The sequence below is a fragment of the Bombina bombina genome, chromosome 3 (assembly GCF_027579735.1).
Source record: "Bombina bombina isolate aBomBom1 chromosome 3, aBomBom1.pri, whole genome shotgun sequence".
Lineage (NCBI taxonomy): Eukaryota > Metazoa > Chordata > Amphibia > Anura > Bombinatoridae > Bombina > Bombina bombina.
The window spans coordinates 1,038,174,533-1,038,189,805 of NC_069501.1; positions in this window are offsets into that span (position 1 = coordinate 1,038,174,533).

Below are 15,273 nucleotides of genomic sequence, written 5' to 3' on the forward strand. Positions count from 1 at the left end.
CAAAGGAATTGGAATAATTGTGCTTTATACAAAAAAATCATAACCACCATAAAAAGGGTGGGCCTCATGGACTCTTGCCAATATGAAATAAATTAATTTATCTGGTAAATTCTTACATAAATTATGTTTTCTTTCATGTAATTGGCAAGAGTCCATGGGGGGGTAGTTATCAAGCCGTCTACTTTTCTGCCTTCGCCGGCCCAATACGCCCGCCTAAGCTCACCTACCTTCGCCGCCGCGGACCTTGAATACGTTCGCCTAAGTTATCAAATAAAGCTGTCAAAAAGCTGCGGGGCGATGAGCAGCGGACTGTGAGAGTTATCACTCATCCGATCTCACTGCTCTTTGGCTTTTTCCCAGCTTTATTGCTAGCCTGTCACTAAGCACTCACACTAAACTACACTGTTCTATCCCTATACCGGCGCCCCCGGAGCCTCCCGCAACTCAATAAAGTTACTAACCCCTAAACCGCCGCTCCTAGACCCTGCCGCAACTCTTATAAATGTATTAACCCCTAAACCGCCGCTCCTAGACCCTGCCGCAACTCTTATAAATGTATTAACCCCTAAACCGCCGCTCCCGGACACCGCTGCCACCTACAGTATACCTAGTAACCCCTATCCTGCCCCCCCTATACCGTCGCCCTCTATAATAAAATTATTAACCCCTATCCTGCTGATCCCACACCTCACCGCAACTAAATAAATAGTTTAACCCCTAAACCGCCGCTCCCTGAACCCGCCGCAACCTATATTAAACCTATTAAAACCTATCCTGCCCCCCCTACACCGTCGTCACCTATAATAAATTTATTAACCCCTATCCTGCCCCCCACTACACCGCCGCCACTGTAATAAAATTATTAACCCCTAAACCTAAGTCTAACCCTAACCCTAACGCCCCCCTAACCTAAATATTAATTAAATAAATCTAAATAATATTTCTATTATTAACTAAATTAATCCTATTTAAAACTAAATACTTACCTTTAAAATAAACCCTAATATAGCTACAATATAAATAATAATTATATTGTAGCTATCTTAGGATTTATTTTTATTTTACAGGCAAATTTCAATTTATTTTAACTAGGTACAATAGCTATTAAATAGTTATTAACTATTTAATAGCTTACCTAGCTAAAATAAACTGAAATTTACCTGTAAAATAAATCCTAACCTAAGTTATAATTACACCTAACACTACACTATACTTTAATAAATTATTCCTATTTAAACTAAATACTTACCTGTAAAATAAACCCTAATATAGCTACAATATAAATAATAATTATATTGTAGCTATCTTAGGATTTATATTTATTTTACAGGTAACTTTGTATTTATTTTAGCTAGTTAGAATAGTTATTAAATAGTTATTAACTATTGAATAACTACCTAGCTAAAAGAAATACAAAATTACCTGTAAAATAAATCCTAACGAGCTAGCCAGCTAATGAAGTAGCAGCACTTGTGGAGAGCTCTGTGTTATATACTCCATTAAACTGATAAAAAGTGCTTTTTGAGACCTAATAAAGCCTTAAAAGGATAAGGAGCAACATCCCCAAGCAGAGGATTATCAATACAAGGAGCCTTTTTTAAGATTGGGAAAAACTGAACTCAATCCGGTTTTGAGAACCAGAACAAAACCAGGAAACCCCCCGGCTTCGGCCTGCACCGGATCGAAAGGCCTCACAAAAAGTTCTTTAAAGATCACCAAACTAGGGGGGCGGAGCGACGAGCTGAACCGGCAGGACGCATCTTGGAGGAGCTCCTGATCTACAGACAACATATATGAGCCTTTTCAGGTTCCTAAGGGATATTTATGATTCTTTGGTGCTTATGACTTTGAAAGATTGGCGTGGAGTACGAGCCTATCTGAGTTGGATCCTTAGCCTATGCTGTTTGGCCAAACTAAGCGACCCTGTCTGACAGGCCGCTGTGTTTTAAGCTGCCGCACATTTCCCCCCCCCAGGTAACTGGGTTACGAGTAGTCCTACTTGACTACACACTCTGTTTAAAGATGGATATCGATACACGGGAAACAGAAGACACTATCTTTGAAATGTTTAATGAACATTATGCTGGACTGCGTTACTTAATTGTGCAGTCTTTTACAAGCTGCTTGACCCCACGTGATTCTCAAGATGGCCACCGTGAACTAAAGGCTTTCAACGAAAGAACTGTGGAGTCTCCCATAGTACTGGTCTCAGAGGAGGCTACCCCATTCTGCACTAACGATATTGGTGGGCATTGTTCTGAGAGCGAAGATACAGAAGAAAGCGGTGCCTCTCCCCAGTACAAGGGGGAGGCAGCTCAGATGCCCCAGCGGTGGGATGTGCCTAACGTAGAAAATACCTGCAGGGATTTTGCGATGCTGCGGAGGCCCCCGCAGCTTGATGTTGGCTACTCAGACTCACAGAGACCCGCGCTTCCCATGGCAGGAGCTGTGCCTATCCTTGGCTCTCGTGGGAGGCGGCCTGTTGGTGCGCGCATTCTAACTCTCCATAACAGCACCGATGACCCGTCTCAGCTTTGCTGGCTCACATTGGAAGAGCCGGGCTCAGATTTGGGACGTCTAATTTTCTTTGAGATATCATTTGGAAGGGGATTACCGAAAGCCAAGCCCCTCGGCCTCCCGCAGCCCCATCTGCTCAGTAAGATGCCGGTAAGACTTTTCGCTCCACTAAGCAGAGCGGGCATAGGTTAGAGAGCTGAGCTTTTCCCTTCTTAAAGCGGCCCACAAAATCTTACAACTGCCCGCTAAGCTCTTTAAGTGTACTTGTCACCAAACACTATATTTCCATATGATGCCGGGAGGAAGAGTAATATCCCGGCTTGCCCTGTTCTAGACTATCTTTTGGAGCACCCTACATATTACCTAATGGCTCTGGAAGCAACCCCCGCAAGCCTAGTAGATCGAGTTCAACAGGGCTTATCAACAACCTGACTCTTAGTGGCACCTCTATCTCTGTTGATGATGGCCAGAAATCCCGATATTAGAGGTCCTACTTTGTGACTGTAATGTACAGTTGTTTGCTTGCTTCTCCTAAGTTGTCAACCAGCTTTTCCTGAGACTACATAAAATATAATTACTGTTGCTGGAGATAGCGGGACTCTTGTTCAGCCTTAACAGGCTTATATCTACTTCTCCTAATTTCTATATTTTCCTAACAACTCTCAGAAGGGGCTGAGCATACACGTATACATGTTAGTGTATCCCTGAGCTTAGACGGACTGTATGTTACATTATCTGTTATGTGGGGGAGTGGGACTATTAGATGAGCCCAATAGTTAAGTCTCGACCAACTTGCCTCAGGTTTAAGATTCTTTGGGGCTGTCCTTATAGAATCGGAATGAGTGCAGGCCAATTTTCATATCACCCATCACTGTGTATCTAACTATAAATTTCATCTTCTGATAACCAATTAGGGACAACGTACTCCTCTCTTATATTGTCTTAGCACGGTTCCCCTTAAACTGTACCCATTTAGATAGTTCCCATTAATTAATCATCCCCCTATTTGAACTTGAATAGTTATGCAAATGTATGGGTGATAGGCTCATTCTAGATATTTGCTCCCAGGGCAGTTCACAACCCTATCTGCTAGGGTATACATATGTGACATATATAGTCTCATTGAAAGTACCAATTATGGTACAGAAGTGTGGCTCCATACTTAACATTTATTCTAGGGCTATGTCTCCTCTACAGGTTACATAATGGGTTATACTTATGGTCTTATTTTATTGTTGTACTCCCATGGACTTATATATCAGCAGGTGGTTTGGTATTTAAGTGTGCCTTTATCCCTCTGTTTCCATTTCACTGCTGTTAATTATGTTATATTGAAAGCCCAAAAGGGCCAATGTTACCACATTAATGGTCCATGAGCGACCACCTATAACATCAGTTTTCCTCCTTTATATTTTATGAACTTATTGGGGGGCCAAGAGTGTCCCCTTGTGGCATTGGAGGAACTCACATTTGTTAGAATATTGCAGTATACATGTACTTTTGTTTCCTTTGTCTATGCATGTATCGTGTATACTTATACAATCGTACTGTTATGTTTATTGAATTTTCAATAAAGCTTTTGAAAACTAAAAAAAAAAAAAAAAAAAAAAAAAAAAAAAAGATCACCAAACTACCTAAGGTCAGTGTAACAGATGTGGTCAAGCACTAGTAGGGCTAATTGACATCATAGCTAAGAGAAAGGGGCACTTTATAAAGCAGAGAAAGGGCCCTGGGCCTATCCACATTTTCGGACGAAGCTGGGTGGGGGAGAGACATTCAAGACCCTGCATCATAACTATTTAATAACTGGAGAGGTGTCCCAAGGTGGGCCTTCCATTACAGGAAGATCTGCTCAATTGAAAAAGAGAAAAAGCCCATTGTGATTTAGCCATTTTAAAGACACTTTTTCTCTTCTTTTTTTTTTTTTTTTTTTTTTTTTTCTTCATTACCACTTTTCTCTCTTTTTGCATTTTTTATGGAGTGGAAAATGTGGGGTTGGCACATTATATATTGAGGGGGCCAGAGAGGTTTAGTGCAGCAAGAGCCATTAATAACAGCACAGCATCCTAATTACAAGTGTGGAGAAAGACTTTTGAACTAGGTGCATTTCCATGCTGCAGCACAATAATATCACAGCTACCATCCCCCACTCAGGCTTTCATTTAAAGAGTATTTGCAACTTTGCTCCCCAACTTTATCAGGCAGACACATTTAGAGACTATAAGGAGAGATACTGAATTAATCAGTCCTGGAGAGTTGAGGCGGTCAGAAACTGCTTTGTTTGGCTACTACTGATTAACAGTTTTGGAGAAATATCTACAGCAGACACTAGCACTCTCTCCCCACCCCTTTCCTGCCAGTCCCAGTACTGGTGGGTCATATCCAAGATTCCCTCTCCGTGATGGCCCTGTGAGGACAGCTTCCCTGGGGAGTTGAGTGCTTTATTTTTGCAACTGCTCATATTTTGGACTAAAGTGAAGCATAATTACCATCCTACATGACGATCATCTAACAGATGGTCCACAGATAGGGTAATACAGTACTCACAGGGGCTATTTCCACTCGCTGATCACTCATCCTCTAGCCTAAAGGCCTTTGGGCAACAAGGAATACAGGAGAGGTATATTTAGCCGGCCCTGACACACAATACCCTATTCAGACCCTCTCCATCAGTCCAGATAATTCGCCCACTATTGCAAGTTTTTGCAGAGGAAGACATGATGTGGGACTAAATGGTTAATGGATGAACCTTTCGGACATGACTGAGTAGATAATAATATAGGTGGATATCTAAAAAAGATTTCGGGCTGTGAGGCTGCTATATTGGCAACAAAGTGGTATTGTTCTATGCAACAGAAGCTACAAAACCACTAAGCAGGTTCTATACAGAATACATTTCAGTTTTTCTGTTTGTTTCTCTCTTCTCTCTATTAATACATCATTCCTAACAGTGCCCTCAATATGAAAAGCCGTACGCAGTCAGTCAAAGAGTGTTTATCAAAATCACAACAGAAAAAGAAACTAGCTATGTTAGATTCCTCTCAACAGATGGAACCAGTTGAAGATATAGCGGATTCCTCTCTGTCTCCGCCCAAGTCAAATACCTCAAACGAGGCCCTTTTAAAGCAAATAAAACAAATGTTTCATGAGGAAATGAGATCAGCCTTATCAGAACTAAAGCAAGATATCACAGACATAGGTGAAAGAACTTCGGCTATAGAAGATAAAGTTGATGAAATAGTAGAAGAAATCCCGGAACTACAGGCCACAGTAAGCTCCCAACAAGCTCAAATACAGAAATTGGAAGATCATCTGGAGGATCTGGAAAACAGATCGCGCAGATCCAACATCCGCATACGCAATTTACCAGAAAAATATAACAATCTCTCTGATACTGTAACTCAGATCTTCCAACAGTTATTGCCGGATGAGGAGACATCATTTCTCCTTCTGGACAGAGTACATCGGGCTCTAACCAAGCCTCCAACTCCGGGAGCTCACAGGGATGTTATAACAAAACTCCATTATTATCACATCAAAGATAGAATCATGCAAGTTGTCCGAGGAGTTCAAGAAATCACCTATGAAGGCCACAAAATACAAATTTTTGCTGATTTATCGCCTATTACTTTGAGGAAAAGGAGAGAATTCAAACCAATAGTAGCAGCCCTAGCCAATGCCCAAATCAAATATAGATGGGGATTTCCTTTTCGATTGTCCTTCACAGTAGACAAAACATCTTTTTCCTGTGCCACAGTTGAGGAAGGATAGTCGATTTTGAACAAACTTCACATCGGTAGAGGAACGCCCCCTCCAGCACAATCGCCCAAACCTCAGCAAAAAGCTCTGACACGTACCTGGACACCAGTTCTCAAAAATGGGAAAACTCCAAGGAGAAATCATGATTCGGAAAGCCCAACCTGAGTCGAAGAGACAACTTATAAGTATTCTTTCATGTCCCCAAACGGGGGAGTCAGAGACCTCATTGGATTTTTCTTATGGGGGTTAACTCAAGAATCTTGTCACAATTGATGAGATCTGACTCAGAACTCCTGTGTGTCATTGTTTAAATAGTTAGTAAGGATTAGTCAGAAAGAGATCCACCTTTCATTCATTCATTCACTCATGCATTTGGGTCATTCCAATGATTCAAATGTTGGACATTTCTGAGACATGTATCTAATGTGCTGATATTATATGTCCGAAGTTCATATTGTTTTTCATGTTCTTTATTATTTTTCATGATGTTTTGTTCTTTAACTTTACAGGATTCCTATTGCTAGTTATGACCAATACTGGTTCATTGTTGTTTGTTTTCTTGTTGTTTGAACTAATTGACAAATGTTTTTCCACCTCGACTACTTGTGCACTACAAGCAGGTAAACCTATGCCTTCACGTACATTGCAAAAAGTGGCTGATAGATCTGTATTTGCCGGGGGAGGGAGACCCAGCCGTACTGCAGTTGGTGAGTCTTTCAACATGTGTAATAAGAACATCTTTCACATGACTAAGAAATGTCTATAAATATAGTCTCTCAGAATGTTAGAGGGTTACACTCAAATGTTAAGAGACGTAAGGCTCTAGACACATATAAATCCCTGAAGGCCCACATAATCTTATTACAGGAAACCCATTTTACAAAAGTGAAAACCCCGAAGTATTGGGATAGAGGTTTCCCCACCCAATTCCATGCCACATGCCAATCTAAAAAATGCGGAGTGTCCATCTTAATCCACTCAGATCTAAATTTCAAAGAGGATGAGGTAATAATAGATAAGGGCAGATTTATTATTGTTAAGGGCAAAAAAAATGACTCACATGTAATTCTTGGCAACATATATGCTCCCAATGAGTCTCAAGCCCTTTTTATGTCTAAGATAGGTAAATTGCTTACTACTTGGAAGAAATCAAGGCTAATCATAGGGGGAGATTTTAATTTGGTACTTAATTCAGATTAGATAAATCATCGATCCCACACAAACCTTTTTCCCAAAACTCTAAAAAACTCATGTATGACTTTCTATTAGATCATAATTTGGTGGACAGCTGGAGATACATCAACCCGAAAACCAGAGATTACTCATTTTACTCTAGTGTACACAATGTGTATTCTAGAATTGATTATATTCTACTTAGCCAGATCATGACTCCTTTGATAATGGCTTCGGATATTTTGCCTGCAACATGGTCAGACCATAATATAGTGTTGACAAGAATATCTGGCTTGATTGACCCTTACAGGGGCAGAAGCTGGACAATAAATCCAACTTTATTTAGAGACAAAGTTTTCACACAAAGTTTTCAGACAGAAATAGCACACTTTTTAGAGACAAACCATGACTCAGTGACTAATCCTATGCATATATGGGGGGCACTAAAGGCCTTTGCGAGAGGCATCTTGATAAAAGAATCCAATAAGCAGAATAGGGGTTATGTAGCACAGATTGAGCACTTAAAACAAGGTATACAGAATCTGCAATCCCAACATCATTTAACACATGATGACAGGACACTCAGATTGTTGAAAGACAGAAAATAGTCACTAGATAAGTTGCTGACAAGCGAGGCAACCAGATCCTTGAAACTTGTGGATGCTCAATATTTTATACAAGCTAATAAACCGGACAAGATGTTGGCTTTTAAATTAAAAGAAATATCTAGGATAACTTCTGTCCCACAAATTCAAACATCGAATGGACAGGTTTCTAATCACCCGCAGATCATTGCGAATACTTTTGCCCAATATTATCAAAAACTATACACTATACCTACACAAGGTAACCCACTTGATTTAGCCTTAGATACCAATAATTTTTTGCAGGCCTGTAAACTACCTAAAATTGAGGAGGGAGACTTAGATAAGTTGAACGCGCGAATAACTACTCAAGAAGTGAAACAAGCAATCCGTAGTCTAAAGATTGGAAAGGCACCTGGTCCTGATGGATACTCGGGAATTTTTTATAAAACACTTATGCAAGATATTAGCCCCATCTTAGTTACAATATTTAACCATATGCTAGAAGGTGGAGAGATCCCTAAGGAACTTCTAGAGGCTCGTATATCAGTGTTGCCTAAACCTGGAAAATGCAAGCAACGTTGTAAAAATTACAGACCTATCTCGTTAATTAACTTAGACATTAAATTGTTTACCAAAATCCTGGCAGTCAGGCTAAATGATATTCTCCCAAAACTTGTCCATTAGGACCAGGTGGGATTTATTTGCAACAGGGAGGCTCCAGATAACATTCGGAAGGTAATAGATCTCATAGATTACTCATCCAAGCAGGCTGTGCCTTCTCTGTTTCTTTCCCTGGATGCAGAGAAGGCATTTGACCGTGTAAGATGGGGCTATTTGGACTCAGTATTAAAACATATGGGCTTTACGGGAAATTTTTGTGCGGCTATTTCTACAATATATTCTAACCCTTCTGCCTTTATTAAAATAGCTGGGTATAAGTCTTCATCTATAACAATTCTTAATGGAACCAGGCAGGGCTGCCCTTTATCACCACTACTATTTGCACTATGCATCGAACCATTAGCAGCCAGCATCAGGCAAAACGTAGATATTACAGACATTAAAATACAAGACCAGGAACATAAGATCAGCCTGTTTGCAGATGATGTTATTCTGTCTGTCACTAAACCTATGATCTCTCTCCCCCTAATATACTCGACTATTGGCAAATTTGCCAATATCTCGGGTTACAAGATTAATAATGATAAGTGTGAGGCTATTAGTGTACATCTTCCAGAACACACTAAAAAACTTTTAACACTGAATTTTGACTTTACTTGGTCTGACAGGGGTATGAAATACCTGGGCATTAACATTCCAAGCAATCTGGATCATCTATATAAACTAAACTACATACCTTTGTTCACGCACATTAAAAATTTACTATCCAGATGGAACAAGCTTAATATCTCCCTATATGGCAGATTGACTTCGGTCAAGATGACAGTTCTGCCTAAAATTCTATATCTTTTTCGGTCATTACCTATAAATGTACCCACCTCAACACTACAGAAAATACAAAAAGACATAATAGCTTTTATATGGAAATACCAAAGATCTAGAGTAAACAAACAAACCCTTAGTAGACATAAGGTGGGAGGAGGGATGGGGCTGCCGGATTTAACATCCTATTATTACGCGGCTAGAATGGCACAATCCACCCTGTGGCATAATCATTTAGATAAAATCCAATGGGTACAGATAGAATCAGACATGATGAAGACATACCCTATTTATAAACTCTTGTGGTCTAAAAAAAAAGATAGACCCACTAATTGGAGATCCTTTATCACCATAGCACATACATTGATAATGTGGGACACCTTGACAACCAAATACCCCTTGCTTCAGAGGGGATCGAAAGCGACCCCGCTGGTAACGTTATCCACTAGTTATGACCAAGATACACAGGAGAAATGGGCAAACAAGGGACTATATCGAATTGCAGATGCTCTTGAGGGGACTAAGGTTATAACTTTCCATTAGTATGCTGAACTCAAAAGGTCGGGGGTTGCCAGTTGGTTTCACTACCTTCAGTTGAGAGCCAGGGTAGCTGAAGTTTTAGGTAACGATAAGATGTCTGCTAGTTCTTATGTAGAGAGGTTGTGCCTGGCCACCAGTAGGATTAGAGGAGCAATCTCCGACCTTTATATTCAATTCAATACACCTCCTAAGTTAAATAAATTACCATTCATGATAAAATGGGAGTCTGAATTAAATTTCACCTGGTCAGCAGAAAAGTGGTGTGACACTCTTAGGTCTGGCACTTCTTTTTCGATATGTGCCCATTTAAAAGAAAATTTCATAAAAGTGGCATTCCGATGGTACTTTCACCCCTCCAGAATACATAAGATTCAGGCTAACACAAATTGTTTACGAGGTTGCAATGAAAGAGGGACATACTCCCATATGTGGTGGCATTGTTGTCATGTAATTAATATATGGTCCCAAACGTCATCTCTTCTGAGTGAAATTTTGGAAAGACAAATTAATTTATCCCCTACTCAGGCACTGCTACATGAACCCCTACCAGGTCTGAATTCAAGAGTTAATAAATTAATAGCACTTATCTGTACGATAACTAAACTAAACATAGCTAGATACTGGAAGACATCGGTGCCATCATTTTTGTTAATCAAGAATAAGATTGATTTCTACTATCAGATGAGTAGTGCTTCTGCAGACATACTAGACAATAAGGAGCAATTTTTGAGGATATGGGAACCCTGGATAATGTACTCCGAAGCTAGAAATAGACAGCAAAGATTCAGAACACCTGACTAAAACCAAAAGAGTTATGAAGTGGGTGCCCCCCTCTCTCTCCCGCTCCTGCCCAGCTTGTCTGGGTGGGTCACATCCCATTACCCTTCCCCTCCCTTTGGGATGTATCCAGTCTCCCCAGGGGCAGGGGGGGGTGATAGATAGAGCACCATGGGTCTTCTTACTGGCTGGGTCCCCTCCTCCACAGGGTTTTGAGAGGTTATTACTGATAATAATATATTATGCTTAATTTGTGCTTTTGTATATGAGGTATGTGTAACCATGTTCAATGACTTAAAATTTAGCAGAGATGGAATTCTTTGTCAAATGTAAATTATACACTGTAAAACTCAATAAAAACTTTTGTTCATTAAAAATAAATCCTAACGTAAGTTACAATTAAACCTAATACTACACTATCATTAAATTAATTAAATAAACTACCTACAAATAACTACAATTAAATACAATTACATAAACTAACTAAAGTACAAAAAATAAAAAAAGCTAAGTTACAAAAAATAAAAAAATAAGTTACAAACATTTGAAAAATATTACAACAATTTTAAGCTACTTACACCTAATCTAAGCCTCCTAATAAAATAACAAACCCCCCCAAAATAAAAAAAATGCCCTACCCTATTCTAAATTAAATAAAGTTCAAAGCTCTTTTACCTTACCAGCCCTTAAAAGGGCCATTTGTGGGGGCATGCCCCAAAAAGTTCAGCTCTTTTGCCTGTAAAAGAAAAATACAACCCCCCCCAACATTAAAACCCACCACCCACATACCCCTAATCTAACCCAAACCCCCCTTACAAAAACCTAACACTAATCCCCTGAAGATCATCCTACCTTGAGTCGTCTTCACTCAGCCGAGCAGCGATGGAACCGAAGTGGACATCCGGAGCGGAAGAAGTTAATCCTCCAAGCGGCGCTGAAGAAATGTTCCATCCGATGAAGTCATCATCCAGGCGGCGCTGAAGAAGTCTTCGATCCGGGCGATGTAATCTTCCAAGAGGCGCTGAAGAGGTCTTCTATCCGGGCGATGTCATCTTCCAAGCCGGGTCTTGAATCTTCCTCCCGCCGACGCGGAACATCCTTCTTCACCGACGGAATACGACGAATGAAGGCTCCTTTAAGGGACGTCATCCAAGATGGCGTCCCCTCAATTCCGATTGGCTGATAGGATTCTATCAGCCAATCGGAATTAAGGTAGGAAAAATCTGATTGGCTGATGGAATCAGCCAATCAGATTGAGCTCGCATTCTATAGTCCGTCGGTGAAGAAGGATGTTCCGCGTAGGCGGGAGGAAGATTCAAGACCCGGCTTGGAAGATGACATCGCCCGGATAGAAGACCTCTTCAGCGCCTCTTGGAAGATGACATCGCCCGGATCGAAGACTTCTTCAGCGCCGCCTGGATGATGACTTCATCGGATGGAAGATTTCTTCAGCGCCGCTTGGAGGATTAACTTCTTCCGCTCCGGATGTCCACTTCGGTTCCATCGCTGCTCGGCTGAGTGAAGACGACTCAAGGTAGGATGATCTTCAGGGGATTAGTGTTAGGTTTTTGTAAGGGGGGTTTGGGTTAGATTAGGGGTATGTGGGTGGTGGGTTTTAATGTTGGGGGGGTTGTATTTTTCTTTTACAGGCAAAAGAGCTGAACTTTTTGGGGCATGCCCCCACAAATGGCCCTTTTAAGGGCTGGTAAGGTAAAAGAGCTTTGAACTTTATTTAATTTAGAATAGGGTAGGGCATTTTTTTATTTTGGGGGGGGGTTTGTTATTTTATTAGGGGGCTTAGATTAGGTGTAAGTAGCTTAAAATTGTTGTAATATTTTTAAAATGTTTGTAACTTATTTTTTTATTTTTTGTAACTTAGCTTTTTTTATTTTTTGTACTTTAGTTAGTTTATTTAATTGTAGTTATTTTTAGGCAGTTTATTTAATTAATTTAATGATAGTGTAGTATTAGGTTTAATTGTAACTTAGGTTAGGATTTATTTTACAGGTAATTTTGTATTTCTTTTAGCTAGGTAGTTATTCTAACTAGCTAAAATAAATACAAAGTTACCTGTAAAATAAATATAAATCCTAAGATAGCTACAATATAATTATTATTTATATTGTAGCTATATTAGGGTTTATTTTACAGGTAAGTATTTAGTTTTAAATAGGAATAATTTATTAAAGTATAGTGTAGTGTTAGGTGTAATTGTAACTTAGGTTAGGATTTATTTTACAGGTAAATTTCAGTTGATTTTAGCTAGGTAACTATTAAATAGTTAATAACTATTTAATAGCTATTGTACCTAGTTAAAATAAATTGAAAGTTGCCTGTAAAATAAAAATAAATCCTAAGATAGCTACAATATAATTATTATTTATATTGTAGCTATATTAGGGTTTATTTTAAAGGTAAGTATTTAGTTTTAAATAGGATTAATTTAGTTAATAATAGAAATATTATTTAGATTTATTTAATTAATATTTAAGTTAGGGGGGCGTTAGGGTTAGTGTTAGACTTAGGTTTAGGGGTTAATAGTTTTATTACAGTGGCGGCGGCGTAGTGGGGGGCAGGATAGGGGTTAATAAATTTATTATAGGTGGCGACGGTGTAGGGGGGGCAGATTAGGGGTTAATAAGTTTAATATAGGTTGCGGCGGGTTCAGGGAGCAGCGGTTTAGGGGTTAATACATTTATTATAGTTGCGGTGGGCTCCGGGAGCGGCGGTTTAGGGGTTAATATGTATAGAGTAGCTTGCGGTGGGCTCCGGGAGCGGCGGTTTAGGGGGTAATAACTTTATTTAGTTGCGGCGGTGTAGGGGGGACAGATTAGGGGTGTTTAGACTCGGGGTACATGTTAGGGTGTTAGGTGCAGACAGCTCCCATAGAAATCAATGGGATGTCTGTCAGCAGCGAACTTGTACTTTCGCTATGGTCAGACTCCCATTGATTCCTATGGGATCCGCCGCCTCCAGGGGTGGCGGTTTGAAAACCAGGTACGCTGGGCCGTAAAAGTGCCGAGCGTACCTGCTAGTCATTTGATAACTAGCAAAAGTAGTGAGATTGTGCCGCACTTGTGTGCGGAACATCTGGAGTGATGTAAGAATCGATCTGTGTCGGACTGAGTCCGGTGGATCGAAGTTTACGTCACAAAATTCTACTTTTGCCGGTCTCGAGCCTTTGATAACTAAGGCAAATCAGCCTCGCCACAAATACGCTGCAGAATTCCAGCGTATTTGAGGTTGACGGCTTGATAACTACCCCCCCATGAGCTAGTGACGTATGGGACAGCAATACCCAAGATGTGGAACTCCACGCAAGAGTCACTAGAGAGGGAGGGATAAAAAATAAAGACAGCCAATTCCGCTGAAAAAATTAATCCATAACTCAAAATCATAAGTTTTAATCGTATAAAGGAAAAGAAAAAAACTGAAATTATAAGCAGAAGAATCAAACTGAGACAGCTGCCTGAAGAACTTTTCTACCAAAAACTGCTTCTGAAGATGAAAAAACATCAAAATGGTAGAACTTAGTAAATGTATGCAAAGAAGACCAAGTTGCTGCTTTGCAAATCTGATCAACTGAAGCTTCATTCTTAAAAGCCCAGGAAGTGGAAACTGACCTAGTAGAATGAGCTGTAATCCTCTGAGGCGGGGATTTACCTGACTCCAAATAAGCATGATGAATCAAAAGCTTTAACCAAGATGCCAAAGAAATGGCAGAAGCCTTCTGACCTTTCCTAGAACTAGAAAAGATAACAAATAGACTAGAAGTCTTCCTGAAATCTTTAGTAGCTTCAACATAATATTTCAAAGCTCTCACCACATCCAAAGAATGTAAAGATCTTTCCAAAGAATTATTAGGATGTGGACACAAAGAAGGGACAACAATTTCCCTACTAATGGTAATGGTACTTTAGGTAAGAATTTAAATGAAGTCCGCAATACTGCCTTATCCTGATAAAAAATCAGAAAAGGAGACTCACAAGAAAGAGCAGATAATTCAGAAACTCTTCTAGCAGAAGAGATGGCCAAAAGAAACAACACTTTCCAAGAAAGCAATTTAATGTCCAAAGAATGCATAGGCTCAAACGGAGGAGCCTGTAAAGCCTTCAAAACCAAATTAAGACTCCAAGGAGGAGAGATTGATTTAATGACAGGCTTGATACAAACCAAAGCCTGTACAAAACAATGAATATCAGGGAGTTTAGCAATTTTTCTGTGGAATAAAACAGAAAGAGCAGAGATTTGTCCTTTCAAGGAACTCGCAGACAAACCCTTATCCAAACCATCCTGATGAAACTGTAAAATTCTAGGAATTCTAAAAGAATGCCAAAAGAATTTATGAGAAGAACACCATGAAATGTAAGTCTTCCAAACTCGATAATAAATCTTTCTAGAAACAGATTTATGAGCCTGCAACATAGTATTAATCACTGAGTCAGAGAAACCTCTATGACTAAGCACTAAGTGTTCA